We start from the raw sequence: 23,955 nt of genomic DNA on the forward strand, positions 1-23,955 counted from the left end.
GTGGACTTGGCTTAGTAAAAGTGTATATTGTAAACTCTAGGGCAACCACTGGAAACAGTTTGAGAAGCAGTATAAGCAATAAGCTAAAAGAGGGGAAAACAGGTGCAAATATCGATCCAATTATATCAATAATCACTTTAAATGAGAATGGCCTAAGTACACCCGCTAAAGAGAGATTTTCTGAGTGGACACAAGAAAGATCCAAGTATACCAAGTATAAGTTGCCTACAGGAACCTCACGCTCAACACAAAGGTGCAGATAGCTTAAAAGTAAAGGGACAGGAAAAGGTTTACCATGCTAACACCAAGCCAAAGCAAGGTGCAGGAGCTCCATTAATTTCAGATAAAGCAGACTTCGGAACAAGGAAAATTGCCAAGTATAAAGAGGGGCATCACATAATGATTAAGGAGTCAATTCTCCAAGAGGACATAACAATCCTAACTGTGTAAGCCCCTAATAACAATGTTAAACGGTGTCAAAATACATGAGGCAAAACCTGATAAAAGGTCAAGGAGAAATACATACATCCCTGATGGTAGTGAGAGATTTCAACACCCCTCTGTCACTAATTGGTAAATCAAGCAGGCGGACAAGCAGATACCGAAAAGATACAGATAACCTGAACAGCATTATCCATCAACTCAATCTACTTGACCTGTATAGAACACTCCACCACTCAACAACAGAGGAATCCATAGCCCCTCAAGCTCACGGGGAACACTGACAAAGATAGACAATATGTGGGGACAGAAAACACACCCCTACAAATATAAAGGAATAGGACTCACACAAAGTAGGTTCTCACACCACAGTGGAATCAAGCTAGAAATCAACAACAGAAAAGTAGATGGAGGGGCGCCTGGGTGGCTCAGTTAGTTAAGCATCTGCCTTCGGCTCAGGTCATGATCCCGGGGTCCTGGATCCAGCCCTGCGTCAGGCTCCCTGCTCAGCGGGGAGCCTGCTTCTCCCTCTCCCTCTGCCTGCTGCTCTGCCTACTTGTGCTCTCTCTCTAGCTCTCTGTCAGATAAACAAATAAAATCTTAAAAAAAAAAAAAAGTAGATGGATAAGCTGCCTATGTTTGGAAATGGAACAAAACATTTCTAATCGACACATGGACGAAAGAAGGAGGCTCCAGAAACACTTAAAGACATTTTGAACTAAATTAAAATGAAAATAAAACTTATTAAAATTATTGCGAAACAGCAATACTTCAGAGGGAGATGAAATTTAGAGCATACATTCACATACTGGAGAAGAAGAACAATCTAAAATCAATAACCTTAAGAAAGTAGGAAAAGAGACCTATTTAAGCCTAAAGTAAACAGAAGGAAATCCATCATAAAAATCAGAGCAGAAAACAATAAAATCGAAAGCAGGAAAAATGTAGCAAAGATCAATGACACTAAAAGCTGGTTCTTTGCAAAGGCCAATAAAAGAGGCAAACCTCTTTCTGGCCAAGAAAAAAAAGAGAAGACACAACTTACCAATATCTGAGTGGAAAGAATGGACATCACTACTGATCTCGTGGGCACTAAAAGGATAATACAGTAATGCCATCGGCAATCCTATGCCTGCAAATTTGATCCATTAGAGGAAATGGCCAGATTCCTTGAAAGACGTTAACCACCAAATCTCATGCAGAAAAATAGATAACCTGAACAGTTATATACTTATGCCCTGGGCCCAGACTCTTTCCTTGGTGAATTCCAAACAAACATTTAAAGAAAAAAAAAAAAAATGATTCCCATTTGCCACCATCTCTTCCAGAAAATAGAAGCAGGGCAACACTTCCCAACTCATTCTCTGAGGTCTGCATTTCCCCTAATAGCAAGACAGACAAAGACATTGCAAGAAAGGAAAACCACACACCATGATCTCTCATGAACACTGTCATAAAATTCCTCAACAACATATCAGCAAATTGAATCCAACAATGCATAGAAAGAACTGTATACCATGACCAAACGGGATATCTTTCAGGCACACAAGACCAGTTCAACATTTGAAAATCAACGGATATAGTTCACCTCATCAACAGGCTAAAGAACAAAAATCATATGGTCATATCTAGCGATGCAGACAGCACTTGATAATTCAACAGGCTTCATGTTTAAAACTCTCAGCAAACCAGGAATAGAGGGGAACATTCCCAACCTGATGAAAAAGATCTATGAAAAACCTACAGGTAACGTCATGCTGAAGGAAGACAGTCAGACACTCCCCACCCCCCCAGACATGTCTGCTGTCATCACTCCTATTCAACATGTAATGGAATCCCAGCTCGTTACGTAAGAAAGGAAAGAGGAATTAAAAGGTGTGCAGATTGGAAATGTTGAAATACAACGATTTTTATTTGCAGAGGACACGATTATTTATGTAGAGAACACCAAAGAATCTACAAAACACTGCTGCATTAATAAGGGAGTTTAGTACGGCCCCCACAATAGAAGGTACAATACACACATGGCAATTGCTTACCTATCTATACATGAATACTGAACAATCAGAATTTGATATATTTTTTTAAAATTACCTTTTTAAAAAAAGTGATTGACTCTCTTCAGGTCTTCAACCATGTCCATTTCTGAGTCTTCTCTCACAGTTACTGTTTGTTTGTTTGTTTGTTTCTAGTTCCAGTGTAGTTAAAAAAACAGTTTTATATTAGTTTCAGGTGTACAAGATAGTGATTCAACAATTCCATATATTACTCAGTGCTCATCAAAATAAGTGTACTCTTAACCCCCTTCGCCTATTTCACCTGACCTCCCTTCTTCTGGTAACCATCTGCTTATTCTCTACAGTTAAGAGTCTGTTTCTTGGTTTGTCTCTTTCGTTTTCCGCTCACTTTTGTTTCTTAGATGCCACATATGAGTGAAATCACATGGTGCTTGTCTCTCTCTGACTGTCTTATTTTGCTTAGCCTTATACTCTCTAGATCCATCCATGTCGTTGCAAATGGCAAGACTTCATGCTTTTATATGGCTGAATAATATTCCTGTGTGTGTGTGTCTGTGTGTGTGTGTGCGTGTACCACATCTTTATCCATTCATCTACTGAAGAACATTTGGGCTGAATAATATTGCATTGTGTGTGTATGCATATTTGTGTGTGTGTGTATACAGGGATTCTACTTCTGGTGTTCTGTATAAAACACACATACACACACACACACACACACACACACATCTTTATCCATTCATCTATCGGTGAACATTTGGGCTGCTTCCATAATTTGGCTATGGTAAATAGTGCTGCAATAAACATAGGGGTACATATATCCCTTCGACCTAGTGTTTTTGTATTCTTTGGGTAAATATCAGTAGTGCTATTACTGGATCATATGATAGTTCTATTTTTAATTTTTTGAGGACCCTCCATACTATCCTTCCACAGTGGCTGCACCAGTTTGCATTCCCACCAACAGTGCACGAGGGTTCCTCTTCCTCAAAATCCTCGCCGACAATTGTTGTTTATGTTTTGGGCTTTAGCCATTCTGACAGGTATGAGGTGATAGCTCATTTTGGTTTTGATTTGCACTTCCCTGATGATGAGTGATGTTGTGCATCTTTTCATGTATCAGTTGGTCATCTGTATGTCTTCTTCGAAGAAATGTGTGTTCATGTCTACTGCACAGTTTTTAATTGGATAAAGGGTTAGTGTCCAACTAACATCCCCCACCCCCAAACTACCTTTTACAATAGCAACCCTATATATGAAGTACTTAGGTATAAATACAACAAATATATACAGGATCTGTTTGTGGAAAACCACAAACAATGATGTAGAAATCAAAGAAAATCTAGCTAAAAAGAGAGATATTTCATATACATGGACTGGAAAACTCGCACTTGTTAAAATTTCAATTCTTCCCAGACTTATCTATAGAAACAACAGAATACCCATCAAAATTGCAGCAAGCTCTGTGACGATACCGACATATTGATCTGAAACTTATATTGAACACCAAAGGCTCTAGAATAGATAATTCTGAAAAACTCTGAAAAAGAAGAATTCACAATTCTGAAAAAGAAGAACAAAGGTCCAGGGCTCATATTATCTGATTTCAAGACTTATTATAAAGCTGTAGTAATTAAGACAGTGTGGTACTGGCAAAGAACAGACACAGAGTTCAGTGCACAGAACAGCAAACCTGTAACAGACCTGCACAAATATGACTCAGTTGAACGGGACAAAGATACAAGCACAATTTGATGGAGAAAGAATAGTCTTTTCAATAAATGGTGCTGGAAAAAATTGGAATCCAAGGACAAAAAAGTGTAACCGAGCCCCAGACCTGACACTTCTGCACAAATTAACTCAAAATGGAACAAGGGTCTATATTTAAAATTCAAAATATAAAGCATCTGGGAGGAAACGTAGGAGAAAATCAACATGACTTTGTGTTTGCTGCTGAGCTTTTAAACAGAACACCAGAAGTAGCATCCATGAAAAAGAAAAAAAAGAAAGCTGAGTTGGACTTTATTAAAAATAAAAAACTTGCACTCTGCAAGAGAGGCTGTTAAGAAATGAAAGGCAAACCAGAGACTGGAAGAAAAATATTTACTAAAACTCATGTCTGATAAAGGGAATTGTATCCAACATCTCCAAAGGCTAGCGAAACAAAAGCAAAAAATGAACTCTTGGGACTTCATCAAGGCAAAAAGCTTCTGCACAGCAAAGGAAACAGTCAACAAAACAAAGAGGCAACCCACAGAATGGGAGAGGATATTTGCAAATGACACTACAGATAAAGGGCTGGTATCCAAGATCTATAAAGAACTTCTCAAACTCAACACCCAAAAAACAAATAATCAAGCAAAAAATGGGGAGAAGACATGAACAGACACTTCTCCAAAGAAGACATACAAATGGCTATCAGACACATGAAAAAGTGTTCATCACCATTGGCCATCAGGAAAATTCAAATCGAAACCACACTGAGATTCCACCTTCCACAAGTTAGAATGGCAAAAAATGGACAAGGCAAGAAACAACAAATGTTGGAGAGGCTGTGGAGAAAGGGGAGCCCTATTACACAAGTTGGTACGGCCACTTTGGAAAACAGTGTGGAGGTGCCTCAAAAACTTAAAAATAGAGCTACCCTATGACCCAGCAATTGCACTCCTGGGTATTGACCCCAAAGACACAGATGTAGTGAAAAGAAGGGCCATCTGCACCCCAATGTTCATAGCAGCAATGTCCGCAATAGCCAAACTGTGGAAAGAGCCGAGATGCCCTTCAACAGACGAATGGATAAAGAAGATGTGGTTCATATATACGATGGAATATTACTCAGCCATCAGAAAGGATGAATACCCAACTTTTACATCAACATGGATGGGACTGGAGGAGATTATGCTAAGTGAAATAAGTCAAGCAGAGAAAGACGATTATCATATGGTTTCACTTATTTGGGGAACATAAGGAATAGCATGGAGGACATTAGGAGAAGGAAGGGGAAAACGAAGGGGGGGAATTCGGAGGGGGAGACGAACCATGAGGGACTATGGACTCTGAGAAACAAACTGAGGGTTCTAGAGGGGAGGGGGGTGGGGGGTGGGTTAGCCTGGTGATGGGTATTAAGGAGGGCACGTACAGCATGGAGCACTGGGTGTTATACGCAAACAATGAGTCGTGGATCACTACATCAAAAACTAATGATGGATTGTATGGTGACTAACATAACCGAATAAAATAAAATAAAATATTTAAAAAAAGAACTGATACAACTCAACTAATAAACAAATAACTCAATTACAAATGGGCAAAAGATCTGAACAGACACCTCACCAATTAAAATATCCAAATGGCAAGTGAGCATATGAAAAGATGATCAAGATCATTTGGGACACGGGAAATGCAAATTAAAGTTATAATGAGATAACACTACACATTACTCAGATGGCTAATACCCGGAAAACTGACAAAACCAACTGCTGGTGAGCATGCAGAACAAGAGGAGCATTCGTTCATTTACAGTTGGAGCTCTAAATTGCACAGCAACTTAAGAAGACAGTTTGATAGGTTCTTACCAAAGTCAAACAGAGTCTTACAGTAATAGGAGCCAATAATCATACTATTAAGTATTTGCCCAACTGACTTAAAAACTTATCTCCTGTCAAATAAAAATCAGCTTCCAGAACTACTCCAGAATTAGTAAGGAGAACACTCTTCAAGGGATCGTGGTAAGGAAAAGGGGTGGGGAGAGGCACTCTTATAACAGAGAGAACACTCTGACCATAACATCAGCAAGCGTCCCAAGAGTTAGGCCAAAAGGCTCTTTCCTTTCTAGAGAGGACACAGAGAACCCAGGGTGGAGAAATGGAATGAAAGGGTGGTGTGAACAGGCAGCGAATGAAGGAATGCTTCACCCTGAAGCCAGCCTACTCTCAGAAGGGCTGTGCCCTGGCTCCGACTGCTGGGGGGTCAAAGTTCAGAAACCCAGGGAAAGGACAGAACCTTAAGCAGAGCCTGATTCACAAGTATTTTGCTCCAGGTGTTCAGTAAACACAAGGAGTTCAGCTGATCATTTATGAGCTGAGGAATGGGAGTTTGGAGGGACCGTGACTGGTTTTGTCACAGCAAACAAGGGGGCACCTGTCAATCTCACCTGAGTCATATGGCGAAGGAAGCCTCCTTACAGTAAGCACTTTCCTAGAACACAGACTGGGGAGATCTCTTAACCTTCATTGTTTTCCAGGATCACAGGGCGGCAGCAAAGCCCAACATCGTCAGTCTGCCCACAATCCTACACACCAATGTCTATAGCACCTTTATTCATAATTGCAAAACAGGGAGCAACCAAGATGTGCATCAACAGATGAATGAATAAATGATCTTGGTGCCGGGGTAGGCCGGTGAAGGGTATTAATGAGGGTACGTGTTGTAATGAGCACTGGGTGTTATACACAAATAATGAATCATTGAACACTACATCAAAAAAATATGATCTTGGTGCATCCACACGAAGGAATACTATTTGGCAAAAGAAACGAATGATCTTTCAAGGCACTGACAGATATGGATGAATCCTAAATTCCTATTGATAACTGAAAGAAGCCAGTCTGAAGTGGCTACGTGTGTGTGTGTGTGTGTGTGTGTGTGTGTGTGTGTGTGTGTGTTGTCTGTGTGATCCAATTACAAGGAATTGTGGAACAGGCAAAACTAGAGATAGTGAAGTGGTCAGTGCTTGGCAAGAGTTGCGGGAGGGGAACTTGAATAGGTAAAGGAGCTTTGAAACTACTATAGAGGTGTGTTATGGACTGAACCTGTGTGACCCCAGCCTTCAGAAGTCATATGTGAATTCTAACCTCCAATGTGATGGTATTTGGGCGTGGCCATTGACTAGGTTTGGATGCGAGGATGGCCATGATGATGAGAGTAGTACTGTCTTTGTAAGAAAAGGAAATGCCCAAAGCTCTCTCTCACTCTGTCAAGTGAGGACACAACTAGAAGGAGGCCATCTTCAAGCCAGAAAGAGTGTACTCATGCAGAACACTCTGGTGTTCTGGTATCCTGATCTTTGCCTTCTAAGCCCCCAGAACTGTGAGAAATAAATATCTGTTGTTTGAGCCACCGAGTGTATGGTATTTTGTTATAGTAACCTGAGCAGACTAAGACTGTGTGATGTTTGATTGGCGTTTACATGACACTATGCAGTTGTCACAATCCATAGAGACTTGGAGCACACAGGATGAAATTTAATGTATCCAAAATTTTAGAACATCATTAAAGAATTCAGGAATATCAGAACGGAATGCAGAATGTGACAAAAACTTCTGACCGTATTTCAAATGCATGGAAGAAAAAAAAAAAAAAACCTCACTGAAGGTTGTGAGGGAAACAGTGTTAACCTAAGCAACTTTGGAAATGAAAGAACATGTTAAAAGATGAAATGACAACCTACATCCTTGGAGAAAATATTTTCAAACCACGCATCTTAAAAAGGATTAGTACTGGAATTTACAAAAGCTCTAAACTTGACAACAACAACAGCATCGAAAGAATAAAATACTTACAAATAAACTTAACCAACGAGGTGAAAGTTTTATACACTGAAAACTACAAAAAACTGGGGGGCGCCTGGGTGGCTCAGTCGGATAAGCGTCTGCCTTCGGCTCAGGTCGTGGACCCGGGGTCCTGGGGTCCTGGTGTCGAGCCACTCGTCTGGCTCCCTACTCAGCGGGCAGTTTGCTTCTCCCTCTGCCTCTCTCCCCGCCACCCACCCCCCCAACCAGCCTGTGCTCTCTCTCGCTCGCTCGCTCGCTCACCCTCTCTCAAATAAATATCTTAAAAAAAAGAAAACTACAAGAAAATGCTGAAGGAAATTTTAAAAGGACATCAATTAATGGAAAGACATACAATGTTCATTTATTGGAAGACTTGATACTGTTAAGACGTCAATAGTACCCAAAGTGTTCTATAGATTTAATGCAGTACCTGTCAGAACACCAATGACATTTTTTGCAGATATAGAAAAATCCATCTTACAATTCATATGGACTCTCAAGGGACCCCAAACAGTTTGGAAAAGAATGAACAAAGGTGGAGGATTCACACTTCCTAATTTCAAAACTTACTGCAAAGGTACAGTAATCAAAACAGTGTGGCTCTGGCATAAAGACAGACACACAGACCAATGGAATAGAATAGTCAGAAATAAACCTTTGTGCGTGGGGTCAGTTGATTTTGAGCAAGGGTGCCAAGGCCATTCAATGGGAAAAGGACAGTCTCCTCAACAAATGGTGTTGGAAAACCTGGAAGTCCACATGCAAAAGAATAAAGGTAGGCCATGAAGGTAGGCCATGTGGTGTATACGTACAGTGGGACACTTTTCAGGCTTAAAAATGAAGGAACTTCTGCAATATGTGACAATATGCATGAACCCTGAGGATAGTATGCTAAGTGAAATAAGCCAGACGAAAAAAAAGACAAGCACTACATGATTCCACTTCTAAGAGGTATCTAAGATAGTTAAATTCATAAAATCAAATTGGAATGCTAATTAACAGGAGGGACCCAGGGGGAGGGGAAAATAGGCAGTTATTAATTACTGGGCAGTTATTAATCCACAGGCATAAAGTTTCAGTTAAGTAAAATGAATAAACTGTAGACATCTTCCACACAGCATTGCACCTACAGTCACCAATAACGTACAGTTAAAATTTGTTAAGAGGCTAGATCTCATGTTAAGTGTCCTTATGACAATTAAAGCTTTTGTGTAAAACTTGCACTTCATTAAACAGTCTTACTTGCATTGGCAATAAATGCTGAATAAGCATTTATTCAGCACTACTGTGTTCCAGGCACTGTGGATTTCAAAATCTGGTCCCCTCAAGGAGCTCAGAGAGATGGAAGAGATAGTTGAGTAAATAGATTATTCCAAGAGAACACTGAGAGCATTAGCATGGCAATACAACACTTTTGAGTACTAGGAAAGCACAGAGATGGAGCATTTAACCCAGCCAGCTCATCAGGAGGCTTACAGAAGTCTTCTTGAGCAGATGGCTTCTGAACTGTATGGAAAGATAAACAGAAACTAGTACAGTGAAAATCATTTCAAGTATAGGGAAGAACATTTTTTAAAGTGCCCAGAAATGAGAGAAAGTGTGACGCTTTCAGACAACTGGGATATTCCGTAGGATTCATGGATCATAGGGCGCAAAGATTGGGAAGGGTAGGGGTTGAAGACAGATAAGGCTGAAATCGTAGGAAGGGAGTATATCCTAGAGGACTTTATATTCATGCTAAGAAGTCTGGGCCATCCTGACAGCAAGGGGAGTCATGGACTATTATGGAGCAAAGGAGTGCTTTTGTCCAGTTCTGTGATGATAAAAAATGATTTAATATTATTTTCTTCCATTTTTAGAAGTTCCCATAATGTGAATCTTGAGGTTGTGGAATGAGAGAATTTGGGATATCATACTTTGTTCTACTTGAACATCTGCTATGTTGCCATGCATTATATAAGAAATTTTTCATGTACAGGACCTTATCTAATCTTCCCGATGTTGACAAGGTGTTGTTATTCCTGTTTGACAGATCAGGAAACTGATGTTCAGAGGGGTCAGCAGATGTATCCACAGTTTTAGAGGTGGAAAGTGAAAGGTACGTGATGGAGGCCATCATTCCAGGTGATGTGCTCAGTCTTTCCTTCAACCTTTGCCTCTGCTATCTTCTAGTTTGCCACAACTCTTGTATTCACAAGAGGGGCAATCTGGTGGGAAGCCATAGGAAATAAGGTTGAGGGATACTTTGGTATAAGATAATAGCACTGACACCAATTCAGAAAATAGTGGCTACAAAGAAATAAAAGGTATTCAAATTGGCAAAGAAGAAGTCAAACACTCTCTTTTCGCAGATGACATGATAGATACTTTATGTGGAAACCCAAAAGACTCTACCCCCGAATTACTAGAACTCAAACAGCAATTCAGTAATGTGGCAGGATACAAAATCAATGCACAGAAATCAGTTGCTTTCTTATACACTGACAACGCAACTGTAGAAAGAGAAATTAAAGAAACGATTCCATTTACAATAGCACCAAAACCCATAAGATACCTCGGAATAAACCTAACCAAAGACGTAAAGGATCTATTCTCTAGGAACTACAGAACACTCATGAAAGAAATGGAAGAAGACACAAAAAGATGGAAAAACATTCCATGCTCATGGATCGGAAGAATGAACATTGTTAAAATGTCTATGCTACCCAGAGCAATCTATACCTTCAACGCCATCCCGCTCAAAATTCCAATGACATTTTTCAAAGTGCTGGAACAAACAATCCTAAAATTTGTATGGAGTCAGAAAAGACCCCGAATCGCCAAGGAAATGTTGAAAAAGAAAACAAAGTTGGGGGCATCACGTTGCCCGATTTCAAGCTATATTACAAAGCTGTGATCACCAAGACAGCAGGGTACTGGCACAAAAACAGACATATAGACCAATGGAACAGAATAGAGAACCCAGATATGGACCCTCAACTCTATGGTCAAATAATCTTCGACAAAGCAGGAAAAAAGATGCAATGGAAAAAAAGACAGTCTCTTCAATAAATGGTGCTGGGAAAACTGGACAGCCACATGCAGAAGAATGAAACTCGACCATTCTCTAACACCATACACAAAGATAAACTCAAAATGGATGAAAGACCTCAATGTGAGACAGGAATCCATCAAAATCCTAGAGGAGAACATAGGCAGTAACCTCTTTGATATCAGCCACAGCAACTTCTTTCAAGATACATCTCCAAAAGCTAGTGAAACAAAAGCAAAAATGAATTTCTGGGACTTCATCAAGACAAAAAGCTTCTGCACAGCAAAGGAAACAGTCAACAAAACAAAGAGGCAGCCCACAGAATGGGAGAAGATATTTGCAAATGACACTACAGATAAAGGGCTTGTACCCAAGATCTATAAAGAACTTCTCAAACTCAACACCCAAAAAACAAATAATCAAGTCAAAAAATGGGGAGAAGATATGAACAGACACTTCTCTGAAGAAGACATACAAATGGCTAATAGACACATGAAAAAATGTTCATCATCATTAGCCATCAGGGAAATGCAAATCAAAACCACATTGAGATACCACCTTCCACAAGTTAGAATGGCAAAACTGGACAGGGCAAGAAACAACAAATGTTGGAGAGGCTGTGGAGAAAGGAGAGCCCTATTACACTGTTGGCGGGAATGCAAGTTGGTACGGCCACTTTGGAAAACAGTGTGGAGGTGCCTCAAAAACTTAAAAATAGAGCTACCCTATGACCCAGCAATTGCACTCCTGGGTATTGACCCCAAAGACACAGATGTAGTGAAAAGAAGGGCCATCTGCACCCCAATGTTCATAGCAGCAATGTTCGCAATAGCCAAACTGTGGAAAGAGCCGAAATGCCCTTCAACAGACGAATGGATAAAGAAGATGTGGTCCATATATACGATGGAATATTACTCAGCCATCAGAAAGGATGAATACCCAACTTTTACATCAACATGGATGGGACTGGAGGAGATTATGCTAAGTGAAGTAAGTCAAGCAGAGAAAGTCAATTATCATACGGTTTCACTTCTTGTGGAACATAAGGAGTAGCATGGAGGACATTAGGAGAAGGAAGGGAAAAATGAAGGGGGTGGAAATCGGTGGGAGAGACGAACCATGAGAGACTATGGACTCTGAGAAACAAACGGGTTTTTTTTGGGGGGGAAGGGGGATTGGTTAGCCCGGTGATGGGTATCAAGGAGGGCACGTACTACATGGAGCACTGGGTGTTATACGAAAGCAATGGATCGTGGATCACCACATCAAAAACCAATGATGTATTGTATGGTGACTAACATAACATAATATAATTAAAAAAAAAAAAGAAAGAAAATAGTGGCTACAAATCCTGGGCTGCAGGGGTGGTTTCAATATCTGCAATTCAATCAACATGATACCCCACATTAATAAAAGAAAGGATAAGAACCACATGACAGATGCAGGAAAAGCATTTGACAAAGTATAGCATCATTTCTTGATAAAAACCCTCAACAAAGTACGGATAGAAAGAACATACCTCGGGACACCTGGGTGGCTCAGTCTGTTAAGCGTCTGCCTTCGGCTCGGGTCATGATCCCAGGGTCCTGGGATCGAGTCCCACATTGGGCTCCCTCCTCAGCAGAGAGCAGGTTTCTCCCTCTGCCTGCCGCTTTCCCTGCTTGTGCTGGCTCTCTCTCTCTGACAAATAAAATTTAAAAAAGAAAGGAAGAAAGAAAGAAAGAACATACCTCAATATTGTAAAGACCATATACAAAAAGATCCACAGCTAATACCATCCTCAATGGGGACAAACTGAGAGCATTTCCCCTAAGGTCAGGAACACGACAGGGATGTCACCTCTCACCACTGCTGTTCAACATAGTACTGAAAGTCCTAGCCTCAGCAATCAGACAACAAAAAGAAATGAAAAGCATCCAAATTGGCAAGGAAGAAGTCAAACTGTAAGTCTTCGTGGACCACATGAAACTCTAATGTAGGCACGTGATGTGATGAGCACTGGGTGTCATATGCAACTGATGAATTATTGAACACTACATCCGAAACTAATGATGTACTATGTGTTGGCTAATTGATTTTAAATTAAGAGTCTCCTCAAAAAAAAAAAAAAAAAAAAAAAAGAAGAAGAAGAAGAAGAAGAAGAAAGAAAAAAGCCTCCACCAACACATGCTAGAACTGATACAGGAATTCAGCAAAGTCACAGGATATAAAATCAATACACAGAAGTCAGTTGCATTTCTATACACCAACAATGAAGCACCAGAAAGAGAAATCAAGGAATCGATCCCATTTACAATTGCACCAAAAACCATAAGATACATAGGGATAAAACTAACCGACGAGGTAAAAAATCTGTACTCTGAGAACTATAGAACACTTAAGGAAGAAATTGAAAAAGACACAAAGAAATGGAAAAACATTCCATGCTCATGGATGGTAAGAACAGATATTGTTAAAAAGTAAAAGTCTGTACTACCCAAAGCAATCCACACATTCAATGCGATCCCTAATAGAATAACACCAGCAGTTTTCAGAGCCAGAACAATCAATTCTAAAAATTGTATGGAGCCAGAAAAGACCCCGAATAGCCAGAGGAATGTTGAAAAAGAAAGCCAAAGCTGGAGGCATCACAATTCCAGATTTCAAGCTCTATTACAAAGCTGTAATCATCAAGACAGTATGGTACTGGCAAGGAAACAGACACATAGATCAATGGAACAGCACAGAGAACCCAGAAATAGACCCTCAACTCTATGGTCAACTAATCTGCCACAAAGCAGGAAGGAATATCCAATGGAAAAATAAGACAGTCTCTTCAACAAATGGTGTTGGGAAAACTGGACAGCGACATGCTGAAGAAAGAAACTGGACCACTTTCTTACACCATACACAAAGATAAACTCAAAATGGATGAAAGACCTCAATGTGAGACAGGAAGCCATCAAAACCCTTGAGGAGAACACAGGCAGCAACTTCTTTGACCTTGGCCACAGTAACTTCTTGCTAGACATGTCTCTGGAGGCAGGGGAAACAAAAGCAAAAATGAACTCTTGGGGTTTCATCAGGATAAAAAGCTTCTGCACAGTGAAGAAAACAATCAACAAAACTAAAAGGTGACCTCCTAAATGGGAGAAGATATTAGCCAATGACATACTGGATAAAGGGCTGGTATCCAAGATCTATAAAGAAGTTACCAAACTCAATACACAAAAAGAAAAAAAAATCCATTTAAGAAATGGGCAGAAGATATGAACAGACATTTCTCCAAAGAAGACAAAAAAAAAAAAAAAAGGCTAACAGACACATGAAAAAATGCTCAATATCACTCATCATACAAATCGAAACCTCAATGAGATACCACCTCACACCTGTCAGAATGTCTAAAAGTAACAACTCAGGAAACGACAGATGTCGGCGAGGATGTGGAGAAAGGGAAACCCTCTTGTACTGTTGGTGGGAATGCAAACTGGTTCAGTCACTCTGGAAAACAGTATGGAGGTTCCTCAAAAAGATAAAAATAGAACTACCCTATAACCCAGGAATTTCACTACTAGGTATTTATCCAAAGGTACAAAAATAGTGATTCGTAGGGGCACATGCACCCCAATGTGGATAGTGCTGCTATAAACAATAGCCAAAATATGGAACGAGCCCAGAGATGTCCATCAACTGAAGAATGGATGAAGAAGATGTGATACACACACACACACACACACACACACACACACACACACACTCTCTCTCTCTCTCTCTCTCTCTCTCTCTCTCTCACACACACACACACACACACACACACACTGGAATATTATTCAGCCATCAGAAAGGATGAAATCTTGCCATTTGCAACAACGTGGATGGAACTAGAGGGTACTATGCTAAGCAAAATACGTCAGTCAGAGAAAGAAAAATACCATATGATTTGACTCATATGTGGAATTTAAGAAACAAAACAGATGAACACAGGGGAAGGGAAGGAAAAATAAGATAAAAACAGAGAGGGAGGCAAAGCATAAGAGACTCAACTATAGGGAACAAACTGAGGGTTGCTGGAAGGGAGGTGGGTGGGGGGACGGAATAAATGGGTGATGGGCACTTGTTGCAATGAGCACTGGGTGTTATATGCAGGTGATGAATCACTAAATTCTACCCCCGAAAGTAATACCACACTCTGTGTTAACTAACTTGACTATAAATAAAATCTTGAAAGAAAAAAATAAAGAAAATAGTGGCTCCAAATCCCAGTTCTGTTGCTTAGTCACTGTGTCATCTTAGGGCAGTTACTTCACCCTCTCTGAACCTCAGTTGTCCCCTTTTTAAAGTGCAAACAAATTTATACAAACTTACTTCTGGGAAGCAAATACAATAATTTATGTAAAGAATCTACTACAGTGCCTGGCATGCAATAAGCCCTCAATAAATGATAGCACTTATTATTACAATACCAACTGTGTAACGATGGGGAAATAGCCCTCTGTGAGCCTCGATTATCTCATTTTCTAAAAATCCAATACGATTCATGTGTGTCTTATTGGCACAGTGCTGGGGACACAGTAGGCATTCAATAAAATAAATGGCTACCAGTGTAGTATGGTATAATTACCATAGCCCTTGGTGACAGTCAAAATTGTATTCAAGCGCTGGCTTCAAGCACTTGAGAAAGTTATTTAACCTCTCGGAGCCTCAGTATTCTTATTGGTCAAATGGAGATAATATTCCTCAATTTGCCCAAGAGGCAGAGTTGCGAGAGCTGCAGATAATCTATGTCAATGGCCTGGCACATAGGAGATACTCTGTACAGGAAGGTTGAATCCAGATTGCAGAGCCCTGAATCCCAGTCTTTTCACAAGCTGCTATAAAGCCTACTTGTAGGATACGTTCTCTTTTCTTGAGTGAGAATGAGATATAAGAAAGTCACTAGTTTAAGTGAGAGCTAGAATCAGTTTCACAGCTATAAAGAATTTATTCTAAAGGAGAGAGACTTGTAGTAGAGAATGATGATGGGTATGATTTATTACATGCCTACTGTGTGCCAAGTACTCCCTAAGTAGTAATTCTAATCATCCCTCCGATTCTGCAAGGCAGTCATTACCATCACCATTTTTACAGTTAAGAACTGTAAAGCTCGGAGAGATTAAGTATCTTGCCAAGGTCACAGAGCCAGAAAGCAGCAGGGATGTCTGACTGCATAAGCCCAGGCTCTTTCAACTGTACAAAGAGGTCTATAAAGTAAGCACTCCCACCATAAAGATAAAGAAAACAGGCTGTGCTGGTTCTAATGGAACTGGAATGGAATGGCAAGCACAAATCAGAGAAGCTAGATAATTAGTAATAATTTATGGCACCTGTAGTATGTGCCACACTTTATACCAGAAATTTTTCATATACAGAATCTTCGCTAACCTTCCCAAGGTTGATAGGTGTTGTTACTCCTGTTGGACAGATAAGGAAACTGATGCTCAGAGAGTCAGCAGATATATCCATGGTTTCAGTGGTGGTAAGTGAAAGATATGTGATGGAGGCCATGCTGCCTCCAATTAAGGGACAATCAGGATGGCATTGGAATTGTTAACAAATCTATAAATCAGCATATTAGAATTTTACAGTCTATTATGGGCCTGGCTCAGCTTCGGGTTATCTGAAACCTAATAAGCCTGTAAATCAGACTTAGGTTTTATCTCCATTTGTCTACACTTGAACACTAAGTAATGATTACTCTTATAGTCTTGTCTTCTTTATGATCAGTGTTAGTTAAGTACTGTATTTTTCTAATTCCACCCACAGCAACATGTTTCTAGAGACCAAAAATTGCTTAACCCACAGAACCTGGGCTCTGATTGGAACCTATTCCATGTCCCAGTCACAGAATTTTTTCCATTGTGGGTTTTCTGATGTCAGACAAGATGAGATTTCCAACTGAAGGCCTTTTCACACTCACTGCATTCATAGGAGTTCTCTTCACTGTGACTTCGATGATGGTGAATAAGGTGAGATATCCGCACAAAGGCTTCATCACGTGTGGTTGCGCTCATAGGACTTTTCCCCATTATGGATATTCTAATGGTCATTAAGAGAAGATCTCCACCTTAATTTTCTTTTTCCACTTGGGCTACACAAATAGGGTTTTTCACCACTATAAACTCGGTTTTGTTCCATAAGGTATGAACTCTGGCCAAAAGCTTTTCCATATTCATTACACTCAGATGGTATTTCTCTACTATGACTTTCCTGATGCTGAATAAGATGTGAGCTCCAAATAAATGCTATTCCACATACATTACACTTATAAGGCTTTCCTCACTATGAATTTCCTATTAAGAGATGACCTCTGACTGAAGGCTTTCTCATATTCATTACACTATAAGGTTTTTCCCCGTATGAGAGCTCTGACGTCTAATAAGATGTGAACTACTGCTGAAAGTTTATCACATTCATTGCATTCAGAAGGTTTCTCTCTATGCAGACCTTTCATGTGTCTTATACGCTCTGCATTGGGCTCAAAACTAGGATCGTATGAATCATAAAATGGGGCTTTATCACAAATAAGGATTTTCCTCTGATGACACAGAGTTTGCCCTCACATCAGAGCTCCTGTCACATTCAAACAATTCATAGTTCATCTCATTGTGGGGCTTAGTCCATCGGCCATTATTCTGAAACTGTAATCTCTGGAAGGAATGGGTGCCAGTCTTTCCCATGCTGAGTTTCCCTGGGATATCTCTGAAGTGACTCACTTCTTCAAAGGCAGGGTCCTGAAGAAGGGCCCATGGAATTCTGGCCAACAAAATCCACTTGGGTTTAGCCTCTTCAGGTACTTTTTGGTTATTTTTCTTTTACGATTTTTATTTATTTATTTGAGAGGGAGTGATGGCTAGAGAGATCACAGAGGAAGAGGGAGAAGCAGACTCACCACCGAGGAGGGAGCCTAATGTGGGGCTCGATCCCAGGACCCTGAGATCATGACCTGAGCCGAAGGCAGACGCTTAACCTACCGAGCCACCCAGGCGCTCCAGGCACTTTTTGGTTCAAAAGAAGATTCTATTATGTCCATTGGGGTTTGTCAACTGAAATGATAAAAATAAAATTAAAAAGTATCAACTGTTTTCTATATTGAGAATAAATCAATTGCCAGTCTGAAATCCTGGAGAAAGGATTACCAAATTCAAACAAATGCTCATTTGCCATCATATTAAAGGACAGGATGAGCAAACTGAAAAACAGGATTCTGCCCCTGCCACCACACCGGGCATGTGTGTGTGTGTGTGTGCGCGCACACACACACACACACACACAGACACACTAGATATGCCGGGGGGTTTTGTTTGTTTTTTTTTTAAAGATTTTATTTATTTATCTGACAGAGAGAGACACAGCGAGAGAGAGAACACAAGCAGGGGGAGTGGGAGAGGGAGAAGCAGGCTTCCCGCTGAGCAGGGAGCCCGATGCGGGACTCGATCCCAGGACCGAGATCATGACCCGAGCCGAAGGCAGTCGTTTAACGACTGAGCCACCCAGGTGCCCCTAGATATGCCGTTTTAAAATTCCCCATATACGGGGCGCCTGGGTGGCTCAGTTGGTTAAGCGACTGCCTTCGGCTCAGGTCATGATCCTGGAGTCCCGGGATCGAGTCCCGCATCGGGCTCCCTGCTCGGCAGGGAGTCTGCTTCTCCCTCTGACCCTCCTCCCTCTCATGCTGTCTCTCATTCTCTCTGTCTCAAATAAATAAATAAAATCTTTAAAAATAAAATAAAATAAAATTCCCCATATACTATCATATATTTCACAGTGAGCCAAGAAGAATGATTCCGTTTCATAAATCAGGAATCAGAGACTAAAAACAGAATGTCACACTCACATGGCTAGTAATAAATCTTGGAATAGATATCATATTTTGAGAACTGTTACTTTTTTGCACAACACGCACACCAATTTGTATTTGAATTTGTATAGAATTTCCTACTATAGCTATAATACTTGGAAAACTATGTAAAAGATTTGAAACCTGCGAGAATTTTGAAAAGAGAGAGAAGACAATAAAGCAAGAGTATTTGTGTTTCTGCAGTGCAGCAAGAATAAAGAAGCAAAACTGAATCTTACTCAGCCTTGAGAGTGCATTCCAGTCTGCTAGAGAGAAGGGAGTTAATACTGTAGGTGAAGGAAATGATGGAGCCTGGGCAGAGTGTCCTGTACAGTCTAGACAATAGAATTTTCCTGGGTAAGCTTACAGCCTTACAGTCTTGGTTTAGAAAGAAGATTTAGACAACATCTCAGATCATGCATAGTATGTTTCCTCTTAGACATCTCAAACTATGTATTGAAGTTAACCCCAAAGCTTTTATCCATCTAGTGCATCTAAGTTACTCTGAGTTAGACTGCACTAGGACGAAGGAGGAACTAATACATGGAGTTACAAGTATGTATCAGTCAGGGTCACAGCAGGAAACAGATAACACTCAAATTGGGTAACTTCAGGAGAATTTAATAAAGGAACTAATGAGGTGCGGGCAGGGGTATAAGGAAAACAAAAAGGATAATCAGCCTCCCCAGGCTAGTAACTGCAGGGTGATTTTGCAACTCCAGGCCCGAAGGAGTGAGGGGAAAGAACTTTAACATATATCCCAAGCTCAAGAGACCTAAGTATAGAGGGACACTATCCAGAAGCTGACACCTTCATTTGAGGGATGTAGCCAGCCAATGATGAGCCTACAGAGAGGGAGCTCAGTGGCATAAATGTCACAACATCACTCTCCTACCCTTTGACCTGACAGGGCTTCCCACTGGACAGGCTCATTCAGAAGCCAGAGGGCAAAGTCAACTCCTGGGGCAAACAGCAGGGTGCAGAAGACTACGAAATGGAACTGGAGACACAAATGAAAGACATACAGCAGAGGATGTTTAGATAGTTGGATAAATTTACCTAGTTTCCTCCAGGTAAGAACTGGACCATATAATCGAGTGATTTAACCTTTTTCACCATCTCTGAAATCAACCCACTTCTGTGAACCTTTGACAATATTTAAAACAAGATTCTCAGAGTAGAGCTTAAATACCGGAAGTTAAGGAGGAAGGAAGCAGGAACTGGGAAAACATTCCATTTATTATGGTGAAACAATACAAAATATTTAGAAATAAATTTGACAAGAAAAGCAGAATTATATGAAGAAAACCATAAAATCTCTTGGAAAGACAGAAAACAAAATCTGAGCAATTAGAGAGACAAACTATGTTCTTGGATGAGAAGATTTCATTAATATCATAAAACTAGAATATAATTAATTCAATATTAACTAGAATGCACAGGATTTCTTATTTTGGAATTGTATAAAATAATCTAAAGTTTATTTGGAAAAATAAATGACCAAGAGTAGGCAAAGGTTGGGCGCCTGGGTGGCTCAGTCGTTAAGCGTCTGCCTTCGGCTCAGGTCATGATCCCAGGGTCCCGGGATCGAGTCCCACATCGGGCTCCCTGCTCAGCGGGAAGCCTGCTTCTCCCTCTCCCACTCCCCCTGCTTGTGTTCCTGCTCTCGCTGTCTCTCTCTCTGTCAAATAAATAAAATCTTTAAAAAAAAAAAAAAAGAGTAGGCAAAGGTTATTATGAAAAGGAATAGTGAGGGGTCCTGCCTTAGTGGATACCAATATGCTATAATGCCAATATAATTACATATGTGTATATATAATTTAATTTAAAATGAAGGTGGTAATTAAATTTACATATAATTGACTGTTAATAACATTGAACTGCTATCTTATAGCACGTACACTACAGTACATCACAGAATCCAGATGAATTAGAGTTAAATATAGGAAAAACAATATGAACGTTGCAAGAAAAGCTAGGAAGCTAGATGTACGATATAGGAGTCAGAGAAATCACCTCCACTGGAAACTCTGAAGGTTCAAAAAAATTAAAGACTGACATTTGACTATATACAAATTAAAATTTTTTGAATGACAAAACATATCATTGATACACAAACAAACAACAAATCAGGAAATATATTTTAATAAAGATGACAAGGCTTTAATATCCAAACTATATAGAAAGTAGTCTGACAAACTGACTAGAAGAAAGACAACCTAACTTAAAGAAAATGGGGGGGCGCCTGGGTGGCTCAGTTGGTTAAGCGACTGCCTTCGGCTCAGGTCATGATCCTGGAGTCCCGGGATCGAGTCCCACGTCGGGCTCCCTGATCAGCAGGGAGTCTGCTTCTCTCTCTGACCCTCCCCCCTCTCATGCTCTCTATCTCATTCTCTCTCTCAAATAAATAAATAAAATCTTTAAAAAAAAATTTTTTTTTAAAAAGAAAATGGGAAAAGGATAAGAATCAAGAATTCCCAGAGTAGCCAATCTAAATTGCCAATAAATTAATAAATATGGGCAGAGGGAGCTAAAATTCTATGATAGTGAGATAAATGCAAATTAGAGAAATAGTGAGAGTTTTAGTTTGCATACATGAGATTGTTAAACATTAAGCGTTATAATTCTAATTATTGGTAAGGATGCAGGGAAAAGGTTATTCGTATACATTGGGGGGAAAAATCTCAAGTCTTAAGGCTTTTGGAACTTAAGAGCCCAAACTCGTAAAACCATGTATTAAAACCACACACACACACACACACACACACACACACACACACACACACACATCTTGTACTCAGTAACCCAACTCCCGGATATCTATTCCATAGAAATATAAGCACAAGTATATAACGTCATATGTCTGAGGATGTTTATAGTAATAGTGGAAACAAAATGAAAGGCTCATCAAAACAAGAAGGGTAAATAAACTATAATATACCTACACCACAAATATTATACAACCATTTAAAACAATGAATTAGAACAACACAAGTTGACTTGGAGACATTTACACAAGGTTATCATTACATATAACATACAAGATACAGAAAAGTATGATTAATATGATACTATTTTGGTAGCAACAACAAAAAAACTGTGTATTTGTTTACACATGCATGCATGTGTATTTCTACTGTAATGGATTATAAGAGTGCAGAAAAATACAGAAGGATACACATTAGAGGGTTAAAATGGGTTAATGAGGGGCTTCTTTTGAGAAAGGAAGGAGGTGGAAATTCAAGCCCAAAGTAAGGAAAAGAGTAGACTGCACTAAAAAGGGGGGGCATGTATATATAACCACATTTATGTTGTCCTGTGTGGATATGTGGATATATTACAAATAATAAAAAAAATTAAAGCAGAACTATGACATGGTGCAGCCACTCTGGAAAACAGTATGGAGATTCCTCAAAAAGTTGAAAATAGAGCTACCATATGATCCAGCAATTGCACTACTGGGTATTTACCCCAAAGATACAAATGTAGGGATCTGAAGGGGTACGTGCACCCCGATGTTTATAGCAGCAATGTCCACAAGAGCCAAACTATGGAAAGAGCCAAGATGGCCATCGACAGATGAATGGATAAAGAAGATGTGGTGTATATATATACAATGGAATATTATGCAGCCATCAAAAGGAATGAACTCTTGCCATTTGCAACAACGTGGATGGAACTGGAGGATATTATGCTGAGCGAAATAAGTCAATCAGAGAAAGACATGTGTCATATGATCTCACTGATATGAGGAATTCTTAATCTCAGGAAACAAACTGAGGGTTGCTGGAGTGGTGAGGGGTCGGAGGGATGGGGTGGCTGGGTGATAGACACTGGGGAGGGTATGTGCTGTGGTGAGCACTGTGAATAGTGTGAGACTGTTGAATCGCAGACCTGTACCTCTGAAACAAATAATACATTATATATTAAAAAAATAGCAGGAAGGGAAAAATGAAGGGGGGGATATTGGAAGGGGAGACGAACCATGAGAGACTATGGACTCTGAGAAACAAACCGAGGGTTCTAGAGGGGAGGGGGGTGGGGGGTTGGGTTAGCCTGATGATGGGTATTAAAGAGGGCACGTACTGAAAGGAGCACTGGGTGTTATATGCAAACAATGAATCATGGAACCCTACATCAAAAACTAATGATGGTGATTAACACCATAAAATCAAATTTTAAAAAATCAGAAATATGACAGCATGATATCAAAATAAAATATTCAGCAATCTTGAAAAATGAAAGGAATGATTCTGCACATTAAAAACTCAATAGATGGGGTGCCTATAGGTGGCTCAGTGGGTTAAGCATCCGACTCTTGGTTCCGGCTCAGGTTCATGATTTCATGGGTCCTGACACCGAGCCCCACATCGGGCACTGTGCTCAGTGGGGAGTCGGCTTGAAATTCTCTCTCTCCTTCTCCCTCTGCCCCTTACCACCCCCACCCCCGGCTCTCGCGTGCACACACGCTCTCTCAAATAAATAAATCTTAATTTAAAAAACTCAATAGACGGAACAGAGGGAACACTTCCTAACTCATTCTATGAGGCCAGCATTACCCTAATATCAAATTAGATAAAGACACTACAAGAATGGAAAATTGCAGACCGATATATCTCGTGACATAGATGCAAAAATATTCAACAGATTTTTACCAAATCAAATTCAATGATGTATGAAAAGAATTACAAACCACAGCCAAGTGGCATTTATTCCAGGTATATAAATCTGGTTCAACATGCAAAAATCAATTAAGGTAATCCGTCCCATCAGCATATGATCATACGGTCATATTGTTCAATGCATAAAAACATTTGACAAAAATGCAAAAGGCATTCAAGATAAAAGCTCTCAGCAAAGTAGGAATATTGGGGAAATTCCTCAGCTTAATAAAGAGCATCTATAAAAATGTACATATAGGGGCGCCTGGGTGGCTCAGTCGGTTAAGCGGCTGCCTTCGGCTCAGGTCATGGTCCCAGGGTCCTGGGATGGAGCCCCACGTCAGGCTCCTTCCTGAGCAGGGAGCCTGCTTCTCCCTCTCCCTCTGCCTGCCGCTCC

At 40.2% G+C, this 23,955-nt stretch overlaps 1 pseudogene; it reads left to right on the top strand.

Annotated features, from left to right (window-relative positions):
• The first annotated feature begins 2,075 nt into the window (after window positions 1-2,075).
• LOC110581600 overlaps window positions 2,076-23,955 on the top strand; it is a 23,144-nt pseudogene continuing 1,264 nt past the window's right edge.

Source organism: Neomonachus schauinslandi, chromosome X (assembly GCF_002201575.2).
Source record: "Neomonachus schauinslandi chromosome X, ASM220157v2, whole genome shotgun sequence".
Classification (NCBI taxonomy): domain Eukaryota; kingdom Metazoa; phylum Chordata; class Mammalia; order Carnivora; family Phocidae; genus Neomonachus; species Neomonachus schauinslandi.